The sequence below is a fragment of the Kryptolebias marmoratus genome, linkage group LG4 (assembly GCF_001649575.2).
Source record: "Kryptolebias marmoratus isolate JLee-2015 linkage group LG4, ASM164957v2, whole genome shotgun sequence".
NCBI classification, from domain to species: domain Eukaryota; kingdom Metazoa; phylum Chordata; class Actinopteri; order Cyprinodontiformes; family Rivulidae; genus Kryptolebias; species Kryptolebias marmoratus.
The window spans coordinates 7,327,167-7,341,305 of NC_051433.1; the positions used below are offsets into that span (position 1 = coordinate 7,327,167).

Consider the following 14,139-nt stretch of genomic DNA (forward strand, 5'->3'; position numbering starts at 1 on the left):
CAATACTTGTACCCAGGTATCCATCTGTTGAGTCTACATTACTTTAAAATCCATTAAAGCTATAAGAAGCAACAATCTTGTCAGCAGCACAAGTCCTGGGAACAAGATGACGAACCCATCCTGTTGTTCATCACAGTTTGATGATTTAAGATTATTCTGCTTTTCTCTTTTTGCTGCTAACATTTACTTAAAATATACTACACTTCAGTGACTCAATCCAGAGCATGTGGGAAATTGTAGTGGTTTGAAGAGTCAGAGCTTTAAAACTTAAAATCAAACTTGTGACTCAAAATTTGACGTTTAAACTTTGATGGTAATTACAATGACTAAAATTTTTACAATTTGTGGACCAACTTTTTACCGCAGGAGGATAAAAGAACTGATCAAAAAAGGTGCTTCAGATAACAGCAAACACTGTTTGCCTCAAACTCTGCAGACTTTTTGCAAAATGTTGCACTTTTACATAAAAAAGGCTCACAAATGGAAAAGAAATGATCAAAACTTTGGCTATTAAATTATTGCACATCTTTGTTTTTAACAGGAAAGCAGACATACATTTTTCTATGGACAAAATCAGTCATTTGCAAATGAATGAATAAATAAGTAAGTATATAAATTAAAAAACTGTAACACAGCAAAAACAACAAAAAAATTTATTTGAAAGGGTTGCAAGGCTTCTTTTTCTAGGTCATTTGCTAAATTTCCATAGCATATTTTGTGTTAATAAAACTGGAACCAAAGGGATTTTGCGTAACTCTAATATTTGCAAAGCTCTGATGAATCATTTTGTACTGCTCAAAAACATTTATATTGTTAATATATTTTTTTAATCAAAATTAGCAATATTATTATTATATGACACAGCAAAACGCTTCTTTACAGTTAAGGATAAAAGGAAAAATATAAGATTAAACAAATGATGCTTTATATAAATGTTTAAAGAAAGACGTGAATCATCTCAGATTGCCACTGATTCTAGAGATCAGTTTACCAGTAAATAAAGATAAAGAAAAATAATAGAGACAAACAAAACAACACTACATCAAATGACAAATGACATATCAGATGACTGAATATGGGGGTAATTTGTAACACTGTGGAAAACCTGTTTAGAAACAGTGGTTAATGTAATTCCTGTCAATGAAACCAGTTACTCAGAAATTTAATAAAGATATTTGATGAAAGATGCATGACACAAAGACTCCTGTGCACCCTTGTGCTGATGTGGATCACAGTAAACAAGACATCCTTCAATATAAACACTAGAAACAAGCTTTCAGAGGGAAAGAAAAGTGTAACAAGACGGACTTCAGATGTTGGGCCTGGCTGAGAGACAACACTAATTCAAAATTTTCTACAGACTATCACCGAGATAGTGCAGCCATGTAATCTTATAACATCATACATATCCTTAATATATCCTCATTACTGTGTACCACTTTTCTCACAAAGTAATTATCCAATATGAGCACATTATTGATGGTTACTTTAACTCACTGTAACAAATTAGTTAATACACCATTCAAATAAGGAAAGTGTTAGTTTATTTCAGACCAGATGAAAGGGATTTTAATAATGTGATGGTGTCATTACAGCAACTAATGTACATGATGCACTCCGAATGAAAATATGATCCAGACTTTAAACTGGTGAGCTCATTTCAACTTAGGAATCTATCAGTTGTATGTTATTTATATTAGCCCACTGACTATTCAATGCATCTTAAGTTGAATTAATGTAGAGTAAATATGCACCACCAAGTACTTGCTTACACAATTTTGTCAAAGCAGTAGATTTTATGAACATTTCTGGATGCACAAATGTATTGACCTTCTCACATATTGGCATCATTAGAGCTGGGAATCCAGTTGTTTTATCCTTGAATGTGTTCTGAATACCCTCCGATTTCATGACAGAATAAATAAACATTCTGTTCCAGACATGTATTTAACCCCCTGAAATATTGTGAAAATTGCTGAAAAATACAAGCCACCCAATATCATGCAGCTCTTTCTGTCAAACAAACAGCAGCTCCTTCACACCACTCAACTAGATGCATAGGCTGTTAATGTATGGCTCGTGTAAGTTTTCTGAACCCCAACAGCAAAATAACAATGGGTGCAGACTAAGATGGATTTTTTTCTAAGGCAAATATATGAGCTGCAACTGTTGGCAACTAGTTGGTAAACAGAATTTGTGAAGGAGTTTACAAAATGTCTCAGAAAGGCTGCAGAAATCTTAATTTCCTCACGTGAATCACAAAGTCTTGTTGCTTGATTTTCAAAAAATGGTCGCGCAAAACACACTTGCTCACAAACACTCAGTTTACTGAGCCTGCAACTTAAGGTTTGCTTATTCCTGTGCAATTTTATCACAATTTTAAGTCACCAACTAGTCTCCAACAACTGCAGCCCAGTGAGATACATGGCAAGAAGGTGCAGATGAACGGTGGAGGAGGCTGAGGAGAAGTTGTCTTCTTTTGCTAAAATAAAGTTTTGCTGCTTCATCTAAAAGCCTTCAATTTTTTTCATCCAGATGGACCAATTTAGTGTTTTTAAAATGTTGTTGTAACAAGACAAATGATCTGAAAACAACAAAACAAAAAACAATTTATGAATTTCCAAGCCACATTGTTACAGCTGTGTAAAAAAAACAGATTAACTGGGAAGTAGAATAATGAACAGCAAATACCAACAAAAGAGTCATGAATTTCCAGAGTTAAAAGAAAAAAAATAATTAAATGTTGTTTTACAATAATATTCCTTGAGCAGAGTTAGACGTGAGAAGAAGAGAGACACAAAAGAGCTGAAGAGTTTTAACAAACAGAGCGATAAGAAAAGAAAAAGTTGGTTTCAGTTTAAATAAGACACTGATGAAGTGTCCTGTCTTAATGTTCATAACAGGTCAGTGGCAATCCTTATTATAAAACTCCAACAAAACCTCTGAGATATAAACTGATGAATTCAAAATATGGCCAAAGTGTCAGCAGCATACAGGTTAGCAAATGACTCAGGTTGATTCATTAATGTCAAGGCTCCGATTTCTTAAAACTGCTTCATGTCTGCTGCTAACAATAAAATGAGGAGAAAAATGAATGAGGATTCGATGTGGATTTATTTCTTAAATTATAAAAGCCAGCATTTGCAGATACTTCACTTGTGAGTACCTTAGAAAATGGTGGGATAGTGAGTTGAAGACAGAAAAAAAAAATTGTTAGGTTTTGAAGGTCGATGTTTCAAATTCCTAATGATTCATCTGCTTTCACATCGTGGTTTATAATGGTTCATTGACCCAAGGCATGTTATTAAAACAAAGCTGTAATCTTGCAAGGTGACTTACTTTGGAGGGAATATTGTCAAAATAACCAGCCAACGTTTCATAACTGATATTCATACTTTTAACATTTTTAATTATTGTAAAACCTGGTTTTATTGCCTAAATATATACCTTACAAGCAGCTGATTCAGCAAAATCAGAGTTATGACAGAATCCATCTTGCCCAGTTTCAGAGATTGAGCTTTTTGTACTCCAGCTTTGAGCAGGTTTTAGTCACCATGCCAGTCATCAGTGGCAGCACTCGTACACTAATCAGCTCCACTTTTAACGTGTTCATGTTTTCGTTGAATTAAGTTAGGTTGTGATGGACGTTTCTCGACAGGCACCTTCTCCAATTACCTTGTAAGAATTCAGTAAATGGTTTCTACTGAGGATTTATAGGATAATTCTGTGTCAGATTAACTGAAAATTGCATTTAATTTCAAGACATCATTATGCCAGAGGGATCATGAGTCCTTCAGTGTGGGACGGATCACCACCACTGTTTCCACGTTCAAATATGAGAGGACTGTGTGTCGCTTTCTGAAAAATAAATAAATAAAATAACTTCACAGCCATGATGTTAACACAAGCAAACAGAAAGCCAATGTCTGAGGGGAAAAAAAAGAAGTTAAAATATGAGTCATATTTTCCTTTTGTCAGAGATTCAAACTGATAAACTGATCTCTTCTGTGACTCATGTTGGTTTGTTTCCTTGGTCAGTAGATTCTTTAACCTGCTTCCCAAATTTTACTTGAAAAATTATCAATTGCACAGTCTGACAACAAGAAGTTTTCGATTATTCCCGTTTACTTTTCACTCCACTGCAAGCTGTGTTTGACGTACTAAACATTTGGACTGGGAAGAGAGCCAAATAATGATACAAAGATGAAATATTTAGCATTTATTAACAAATAATTAATGAGCAAGTCTTAGATATTGCTGACTGAACTTACTTTTTATGGAAAAACAAATGTTGCTTTTCTCTGTATAATTATTGTAGTTGTAGTTATTCTTTGTAAGTAGTATTGGTTGGAGAAACAGTTTTGAAGGCAGCACATTTTAAACAATATATATATATATATATATATATATATATATATTTAAGAATTTGTACAAATAATGACCTGAAATCCAAAAACAGGTGAAATAAACCAAATAAAGGTAAAAACAATGCTTTGATTTGATCTTGATTCACACATTGAGACTTTGAGCAGTGTTTAATCATTATTTCTCTAAAACTCATCTCCTGACAACTCATTCCTGAGTCTGAATCTTTGTTTGCCTAAAGACTTTAGCAGATTGTGATTTACATTATCGCTTTGACACATCTCAGCGTTTAACGTCTTCAAATTACTTTGTGACCGCATGTTTAGCCTTTCATTAAAAAATAAAAGAAGTCAAATCAGCTGTGTTTTTAATATAGAAAGCTGCATCTTTTCAGTGTCCAAGTGATCCCCTGTATCACAGTAAGCACATATTACTTGTTTAAGAAGAATTAAAAAAAAACCTTGGTTGTTGCTCCAAGTAATAATAAATAAACATACATGACTGGAATTCAAAATCATAAGAACTCTACAGTACTGTAGACTATATGTAACCCTTAATTAGATAATTAGTTAGACTTTTATTTTGGCGGACCTACTTCCTGTTATCCCCCCAACCTTTCCACCTTAATTAAAGCTCCACCTCCAGCGCAGTTGGAACGTGTTCCACTGTGATTGTGGCTGGCTGTGTGGCATCTTGCTGAGAACAATTCACCCAAAATCTCTGACTCCACTGATTTGATCTTTCGTTTGGTGAGTTTTTGTTGAAGCAAAGCAGCATTAGTTTGTCATGCAATTTCTGCTTGATTGCTCATTGGAGCATTGTTTTAATAGAACCGTTGGTGTTGTTACCTGGGCGTCACCAAGACTGTCCCAGCTGATTGCAGTTTGGTGCCCCACTTCATGAAGGTAACCTAATCACTGCTATTGCGCCGGTTCTGGCACTGTTGTATTAAATAGGATGTAGCTACACTTAATTTGATATTGCGCAGTATATTTATTTATTTAATTTATTTTCCTCACCCTGCTTGAGTATTTGAGTTAATTTATTTTACTTTTTATTGATTGATATTTTGAAAGTGAATTTTGATTTCAACTTTAACCTTAAATTGATTAGTTGAAATATGATTGATATTCTTTTTGTCTATTTAAATTATGGTTAATTTAACCTGACTGAAATGTTTAGTTTGATTATTGCATTTTGAATTTGATATTTATTGCAGTTGTGTATCACACTGATAAACCACTTAATAGGGTTTCTGGCCTTTCTAGGTCGGGTTTTTTTTATATGATGGATCAGATCCTCCTCTGAGTCCAAGGATGGCGAGCTAGAAGAAAGAAGAGACCTATGATCTTTGAATTTATTTTTGAAATAACTTGTCTCTCACTGTGTGTTTGTAACTGTTTGTTGTTGTTTGTTTATTCCCTTTAAATTCACAATATATACACACAAACTAAAACCATTGCTTCGTGTTTTCATTCACACCTCAGGCTCCTTAAAGAACCCTCTTCTGATGCTGCTTTTGTAGCCGCAGTTAGCTGCCTAGCCCATAAATGTTACATTGTGTGGCAAGCTAGCCAGGAGCCTGATGCTGTGAATGTTATTTGTGAATGTATTTTGCTGTTTGTATTGAAATATGGATTTCTTTGAAGGAATTGGCATCAATGTTGCTCAGTCTGTCATCATTAGTAGTGTAACGAATACTCAAGCAGATGAGATCCTCAATGTTTTACGCAGCTATGGTGAAATTAAGATTTTTACTGTTACTGCATGTGAGAGTCCATTTTATAAAAATCTGGCCGTTGAATTTATTAATCCTGCAGATTTGGAAAAGCTAAAATCGCTTTTACCATATATTTACCAATCTGAGACTGCAGATGATGTTATATTTGTTGTTAAATTACTTTCAAGAGAGTGCCTTGCCACAACCACAGTGGACACTACCTCTGCCCCTGACTACCTCTATGAACTCAAACGCATTTCCCAGCAGAGTGGACAATTATTTGATGATGTTTTGAGAGGAGTTTTTGAACAAATAAGTGTTCATTTAGGAATAGCGGCTACCGGAGGGGAGCTTGACGAGGCTGCTGATGATGAGAACACAGTTGAAATACTTGCAACTGACAGAGAATCCAGTCCGACTCAGCCATTTTCTCTTCCCTCAAACCAATCAGATCAGTCCACCACCAACCAACAAAAACCACAAACCCGAACGAATCCAGCTACAAATATTGGGCCGAGAATTTCCCTCTCTGCGAATGATCTAAATCCCCCTGGTGTCCAAAGGGTTGTAGTTGAACACATTGTGCGCAGAGACGATGTAAATCTTCAACCTCTGTCTCCCTTTAGACTACGTACCTTCTCAGGGAGGCTTCCAAAACCTCAGCATGAGGCAGATTATGAATCTTGGAAGTCTCAAATAGAAATGTTGAATGCCGATCCAGGTCTTGCACCTCTACACGTTACAAGGCGCATTTTGGAAGGTTTACTACCTCCAGCTGCTGACCTAGTGAAGGGTTTGGGGCCTAATGCCCTGCCTGCAGAATTTTTGCAAGTACTTGATTCTCCATATTCTACTGTTGAGGATGGAGAAGAGTTGTTTGCAAAATTTTTAAACACGCTTCAAGATCATGGGGAACGATCATCTTCTTATCTGCAGAGACTCCAGTTAGCTCTCAGTACAGTGGTGAAGCGTGGTGGGATTCCAACAACTGAAATGGACAAACATTTGTTAAAACAATTTTGTAGAGGTTGCTGGGATAATAGCATGATAAACAAACTGCAACTAGAAAAGAAAAAAGATCAACCACCTTCCTTTTCGGAGTTTTTATTAGCACTTAGAACAGAAGAAGACAGACAATTGGCAAAAGAGATGCTGATGAAAAAGCATATTCCATCAGTTAAGCACCGTGTTAATGTACAAGCTCATACCACCAGTGCATGCTCATGTGGCCATCTGTCAGACTCTGGTGCTATTGAAGACTTGAGGAAGCAAATGCTGAAGCTGCAGAGTCAAATGTCAGCTCTGCTGTCCAAGGACTCCAATGCTGTTAAACCAGAAAATCAACAGAAAAAACAGAAACCAAAATCTGGCCAAAGCAGTAGTAGGCCAAAGCCCTGGTTCTGCTTCAAGTGTGGACAGGACGGTCACATTGCTCCCAGCTGTTCCAGTCAGCCAAATTCCAGCCTGGTTGAAGAAAAACGTTGCCAGCTAAAACAAAAACAGCAGTCCTGGGAGAAAAGTAAACCATTAAACTAGAAGCAGTTCTTACTGAGGGACAAGTGGGAACTGCAACCAGTGAATGTCCCCACAATAAAGATTCATCTTCATGTTTCCCATTACCTAAAGGATTAGTGGGCACAAGAAGTACCGGTGAGGTGAAGATTAAAGGGATCAATTTTCATTGCCTCTTTGACACAGGTTCCCAAGTCACCACAATTTTGCATTCCTTCTATAACACCCATCTATCAGATTATGAGATAAAACCATTAAATGATCTTTTGGAGATAGAAGGTGCAAATGGTCAGAGGGTGCCTTATATTGGATATGTGGAACTCTGTCTGACATTTCCCTCTGAGTTTACAGGAGAAGAGATGGACATCAACACCTTGGCCTTGGTTATTCCAGACCTGCGGTCATCACAACCTCCTGTTCTGATTGGCACCAACACTTTGGATGTTGTTTATGACCAGTGCTGTAAGTCACAATCCGAGTTCCATCCTGTGCCTTCTGGATATCGAGCGGTGCATAAAATTTTGGAGATAAGGCATAAACTAATAACTGATGACTATCATGGCATTTTAAGAATGCAGTCATCCAGCCCACAGGTTGTTCCTGCTCAAAAGACTGTTGTGTTGGATGCTCTCCTGATATGCCCATTACTGCAAGGAGAAAAAGAAGTAGTTATTCAGCATCCAAACTCATTCTCTCTACCGGGTGGTTTGATAGTAAAATCTAGCCTTATGGATCTACCTCCTGTACAGCCTGCTTCTCTGCCTGTGGTGACCACTAATGAATCTGACCATGATATTGTGATCCCAGCTAGAGCAGCCATCGCTGAAGTCAGTACCATCCAGACCATCCTTCACAAGGAGCAGAGTGTGCATCAACCTTCCCAGAGTGCAAAGCCAAATCCAGCCAAGTTGAATTTCAACTTTGGAGACTCTCCACTCTCAGCTGAGTGGAAGCAACGCATAACAACTATGCTCAACAGTATGTCAGATGTTTTTTCAAAGCATGATCTTGATTTTGGTTGCACAGATAAGGTTAAGCATGAGATCAAGCTGTCAGATCCCACTGCTTTTAAACAGCGACCAAGACCCATCCACCCCCTGGATGTGGATGCTGTGCGTAAACACATTCAAGAACTGCTGCAGTCTGGTGTTATACGTGAATCTAACTCACCCTTTGCTTCTCCTATAGTTGTAGTGCGGAAGAAAAACGGTGCAGTACGGCTCTGTATTGATTACAGGAAGTTGAATGCCCAGACCATCAGAGACGCATATGCGTTGCCAAAGCTGGAGGACACGTTTTCAGCGCTGTCTGGCTCCAGATGGTTCTCCACATTGGATTTAAAATCAGGTTACTATCAGATTGAGATGAATGAATCAGACAAGAATAAAACTGCATTTGTCTGTCCGCTTGGATTTTATGAATTTAACCGCATGCCTCAAGGAGTAACTAATGCTCCTAGCACCTTTCAACGTCTCATGGAGCGGTGTATGGGAGACATGAATTTAAAAGAAGTGCTTGTTTTCATTGATGACTTGATAGTGTTTGCATCAACTTTAGAGGAGCATGAACTCCGATTGAAGAAAGTTCTTCAATGCTTGAAAGAATTTGGATTGAAGTTGTCAGTTGAAAAGTGTGTTTTCTTTCAGACATCTGTTCGCTACCTTGGACATGTAGTCTCAAGTGATGGAGTGGAGACGGATCCAGACAAGATTTCCACATTAACATCCTGGCCGGTTCCTCAGAACCTTAAAGAGCTCAGATCATTCCTTGGTTTTGCAGGATATTACCGCCGGTTTGTGGAAGGGTTCTCGTCAGTGGTCAAACCCCTTAATGAGCTAACAGCTGGATATCCACCCTGCCAGAAAAAATCAAAACAAATGAAGTTGCAACATTACCTTGACCCCAAAGAACCTTTTGCTGCACGCTGGACAACGTCTTGCCAGCAGGCCTTTGAAGAGGTTATCCAGAAGCTGAGTACGGCACCAGTTCTTGCATTTGCAGACCCAGGTAAACCATACATCTTGCACACTGATGCTAGCTCTATTGGCCTTGGTGCAGTTTTGTACCAAGAACATGATGGGCGAAACAAGGTGATTGCATATGCTAGTAGAGGTTTGTCCCGCAGTGAAAGTCGATATCCTGCCCATAAACTTGAGTTTCTGGCTCTCAAATGGGCAGTTACAGAAAAATTCTATGACTACCTGTATGGCTCCGACTTCACTGTGGTTACAGATAGCAACCCACTGACATATTTGCTAACTTCTGCTAAATTGGATGCTACAAGCTATAGATGGCTTTCTGCCCTTTCAACTTTTACTTTTAAGATCATTTATCGGGCTGGCCGGTTAAATGCAGATGCTGATGGTGTTTCTCGGCGACCTCATGCTGAACAGGTGGCTGATCCCTTGTCTCTGAAGGAGAAAGAGAGAATATTGAAGTTCACTGAACAACATCTGGATCATCCATCCTGTATTTTCATTGACCAGCACTCAGTCCAAGCAATATGTGATAGACAATTGGTGTACAGCTCACCCAACCTGGACCAGGTTGCTGCTCTTGTTCAAACTCTCTCCATTAACACTGATAGTTTACCAGACAGTTTTGTTAATGATCTGCAGTTCTCTTCACCTGTTGTGACATCTTTTTCTGAAGGTGAAATTGCTGACAAACAAAGAACCGATCCTGTCATTCAGCACATCATCACTCAGTTGGAAAGAGGGGAAAACCCACCGCCATCTCTGAGGGAACAGCTTTCCCGATCTGCCATTACTCCTGCGAGAGCTTACACGTCTGGAGCTCCATAATGATGTTCTTGTCAGGAGAAGGAATATTGGAGGTGAGCTTACTTACCAACTTGTACTTCCAGAGGAATGGCGGGCTGAGGTCCTCAACCAGCTTCATGACCAGATGGGCCATTTAGGTACAGAGAGGACTCTGGACCTCGTTAGATCACGGTTCTTCTGGCCACGCATGGCAATTGATGTTGGTAACAAACTCAAGAATTGTGAGAGATGCATCCGAAGGAAAGCACGACCTGTGAAAGCTGCACCCCTTGTTAACATTAAAACTTTAAGACCACTAGAACTTGTTTGCATGGACTTTCTCTCAATAGAACCAGATCGAAGCAACACTAAAAATGTTTTAGTGATAACTGATCATTTCACAAAATATGCTGTTGCAGTGCCAACACCAAACCAAAGAGCTAAAACTGTAGCAAAAGTGCTATGGGAGAACTTCCTTGTTCATTATGGACTGGCAGAGCGTCTCCATAGCGACCAAGGGACTGATTTTGAATCTCACACTATCAAAGAGCTCTGTCAGATCACAGGAATCCAAAAGATTAGGACCACACCTTACCATCCTCGTGGTAACCCTGTAGAACGATTCAACAGAACACTTTTAAACATGTTGGGTACGCTGCAGGAAGAAGACAAAACTCACTGGAAAGACTTTGTAAAGCCGTTGGTACACGCTTACAACTGTACCCGAAATGATGTCACTGGATACTCCCCATATGAACTCATGTTTGGTCGACAACCCCGACTTCCTGTTGACTTAGCTTTTGGACTGCCTGTGTCTGAGAAACGATCTACATCTCATTCACAGTATGTTGAAAAGCTCAAGTCACACCTCAAAGAAAGTTACAAGATTGCGACTGAAAATTCTAAGAAAGTCATGTGGAGGAACAAAATCTGATTCGACAAGCAAGTCACAGCTGCAGAACTCTCAGTTGGAGATAGAGTTCTGGTTAGAAATGTCAAACTACGAGGCAAGCACAAGCTCGCAGACCGGTGGGAGCCGGATGTGTATATTATTCAGAAGAAAGCCGGTACTCTTCCAGTATACACAGTAAAGCCAGAAGGCAAAGATCGTCCCATCAGAACCCTCCACCGTGATCTGCTGTTGCCTTGTGGCTACCTGTCTCCAGCCTCCAAATCAGAACAAATAAAACCAACGACTGTGATTGCACCTGCGACTCCGGAAAATATAGATCTTTCAGATCTTGAAAATGAAGAAATGTCCTTACCTGAATTACCTGATTACTCTAGCTCTTATCTCACCAGAATTACAACTGAGATTGACTTACCTGCTCCCCCATCTACTGTTGCTCCTGTTCCTGTGGATCCGCCTGGCCAGCGCTCACAGGGCTTCAAGGAAGAAACTGTTGGTGAGGAACAGGAAGTAGAGTTTGGACCTGAATCTACTGTCGAACTGGACATGGAGCAAACGGCTGAAAATGAAGCAGATTCTGCTGACTCAGAGCCTCTCGAGGACAATACCTTCTCTCAACCAGGACCTGTCTCTCCTCACCCAGAATCTGCATCATCTCCAGAACAAACCAGCCTGTTAAGTGATTCTACTGCTTCAAAACTCTCCAGTCCAGATTCAGAACCACCTGCCCGATGCTCAACTCGAACACGTCAGCCGCCATCTCGTCTGCAGTATTCGAAACTTGGGCATCCACTTCTGCAAAGCATCCAGTACCTATTCCAGGGACTCAGCACAGCTTTTACATCTGCTCTGGAACTGGATGAGACCTCTATGACCTCTGCATCATGTGACGGTGTGGTGTGTCACCAGCCTCTTGCATGCACGAGGACGCACATGAGTTTAGGGGGGGAACATGTAACCCTTAATTAGATAATTAGTTAGACTTTTATTTTGGCGGACCTACTTCCTGTTATCCCCCCAACCTTTCCACCTTAATTAAAGCTCCACCTCCAGCGCAGTTGGAACGTGTTCCACTGTGATTGTGGCTGGCTGTGTGGCATCTTGCTGAGAACAATTCACCCAAAATCTCTGACTCCACTGATTTGATCTTTCGTTTGGTGAGTTTTTGTTGAAGCAAAGCAGCATTAGTTTGTCATGCAATTTCTGCTTGATTGCTCATTGGAGCATTGTTTTAATAGAACCGTTGGTGTTGTTACCTGGGCGTCACCAAGACTGTCCCAGCTGATTGCAGTTTGGTGCCCCACTTCATGAAGGTAACCTAATCACTGCTATTGCGCCGGTTCTGGCACTGTTGTATTAAATAGGATGTAGCTACACTTAATTTGATATTGCGCAGTATATTTATTTATTTAATTTATTTTCCTCACCCTGCTTGAGTATTTGAGTTAATTTATTTTACTTTTTATTGATTGATATTTTGAAAGTGAATTTTGATTTCAACTTTAACCTTAAATTGATTAGTTGAAATATGATTGATATTCTTTTTGTCTATTTAAATTATGGTTAATTTAACCTGACTGAAATGTTTAGTTTGATTATTGCATTTTGAATTTGATATTTATTGCAGTTGTGTATCACACTGATAAACCACTTAATAGGGTTTCTGGCCTTTCTAGGTCGGGTTTTTTTTATATGATGGATCAGATCCTCCTCTGAGTCCAAGGATGGCGAGCTAGAAGAAAGAAGAGACCTATGATCTTTGAATTTATTTTTGAAATAACTTGTCTCTCACTGTGTGTTTGTAACTGTTTGTTGTTGTTTGTTTATTCCCTTTAAATTCACAATATATACACACAAACTAAAACCATTGCTTCGTGTTTTCATTCACACCTCAGGCTCCTTAAAGAACCCTCTTCTGATGCTGCTTTTGTAGCCGCAGTTAGCTGCCTAGCCCATAAATGTTACATATACAAAAGGCAACATAACAGTGAACAAATATGACCAAATATAACAGCTTATCACAGTTACTTAAGCATAACACTCATGCTACGCACCATAATTTCTTTTTGTTCTGTAGATTTTTATGGCAGTTAAATTTAATGTTACACAGGAAAAGCAGTAATTATCACAAAATATGCAATAACATTTTACATAATCGTCTTTTTACAGATAGTCTTTCACATCAGTGTCAAGATGGGCCTAAAGAATAAAGACAACCCACACTTCTGCTGATTTTCACATCATAGATCAGTAACTTGACTGCTCAGTGCAGTTGTGCAACCTTGTGTAATAATTTCACACTGTACTGTCACCACAGGACATGTATAACTCTCATCCCCACGACCCCTTTTAATGCGTACCTTTTAAAATTTATGGAAATTGACCCCATGTGGATCCACAGTGACTGTAGACCCACATCTGATATCAAGATTTAGCACTAAAACTATAATGAGCACTTCCATACTGTCTAAATAGTCAATTGGCCTAAGCTGTCTCAGTAAATATACCATGCATTGATGTACTGTGTCTGATCGTTTTCTTACACTAGAGACTAAAAGTGAGCAGGTTGATGTTGAACTAAATATGCAGCTTTTGTTTAAACACATCAATTAAGCATCCATGAAGGAAACAAAAATGTCAATCAAAATTGTAAGAATTCGGAAAGCTTTAATCCTTCCTCCATTTTCTTCATTAAAATAATTTATTTCAAGCACACAACTTGTGAAGAAAACTGCAGGTTATGCAAAGTACTTGCATTATTATAATAAATCTCAAAACCATTAAGCATAATGAATGTTGTCACTGTGAGTCAACTGCACTATACATTTGCACAATTAAAACAAAATGAAAGTAAAAAATATCCTATAAAT

General features: G+C 38.6%; 1 protein-coding gene and 2 long non-coding RNA genes across 4 annotated transcripts in view; 2 read left to right on the plus strand and 1 right to left on the minus strand.

The window, feature by feature from the left end:
• Positions 1 to 14,139, minus strand: part of asic1b (acid-sensing (proton-gated) ion channel 1b) — a 161,711-nt gene that overhangs the window by 78,500 nt on the left and 69,072 nt on the right. The window lies entirely within an intron of this gene.
• LOC112450287 lies at positions 4,986 to 5,867 on the plus strand. Its single transcript, XR_003038854.2, has 3 exons — positions 4,986 to 5,114; positions 5,196 to 5,270; positions 5,634 to 5,867. It is a non-coding gene; the product is annotated as an uncharacterized LOC112450287 (long non-coding RNA).
• On the plus strand, positions 12,298 to 13,218 carry LOC112450286. The gene is made up of 3 exons (XR_003038853.2): positions 12,298 to 12,426; positions 12,508 to 12,582; positions 12,946 to 13,218. It is a non-coding gene; the product is annotated as an uncharacterized LOC112450286 (long non-coding RNA).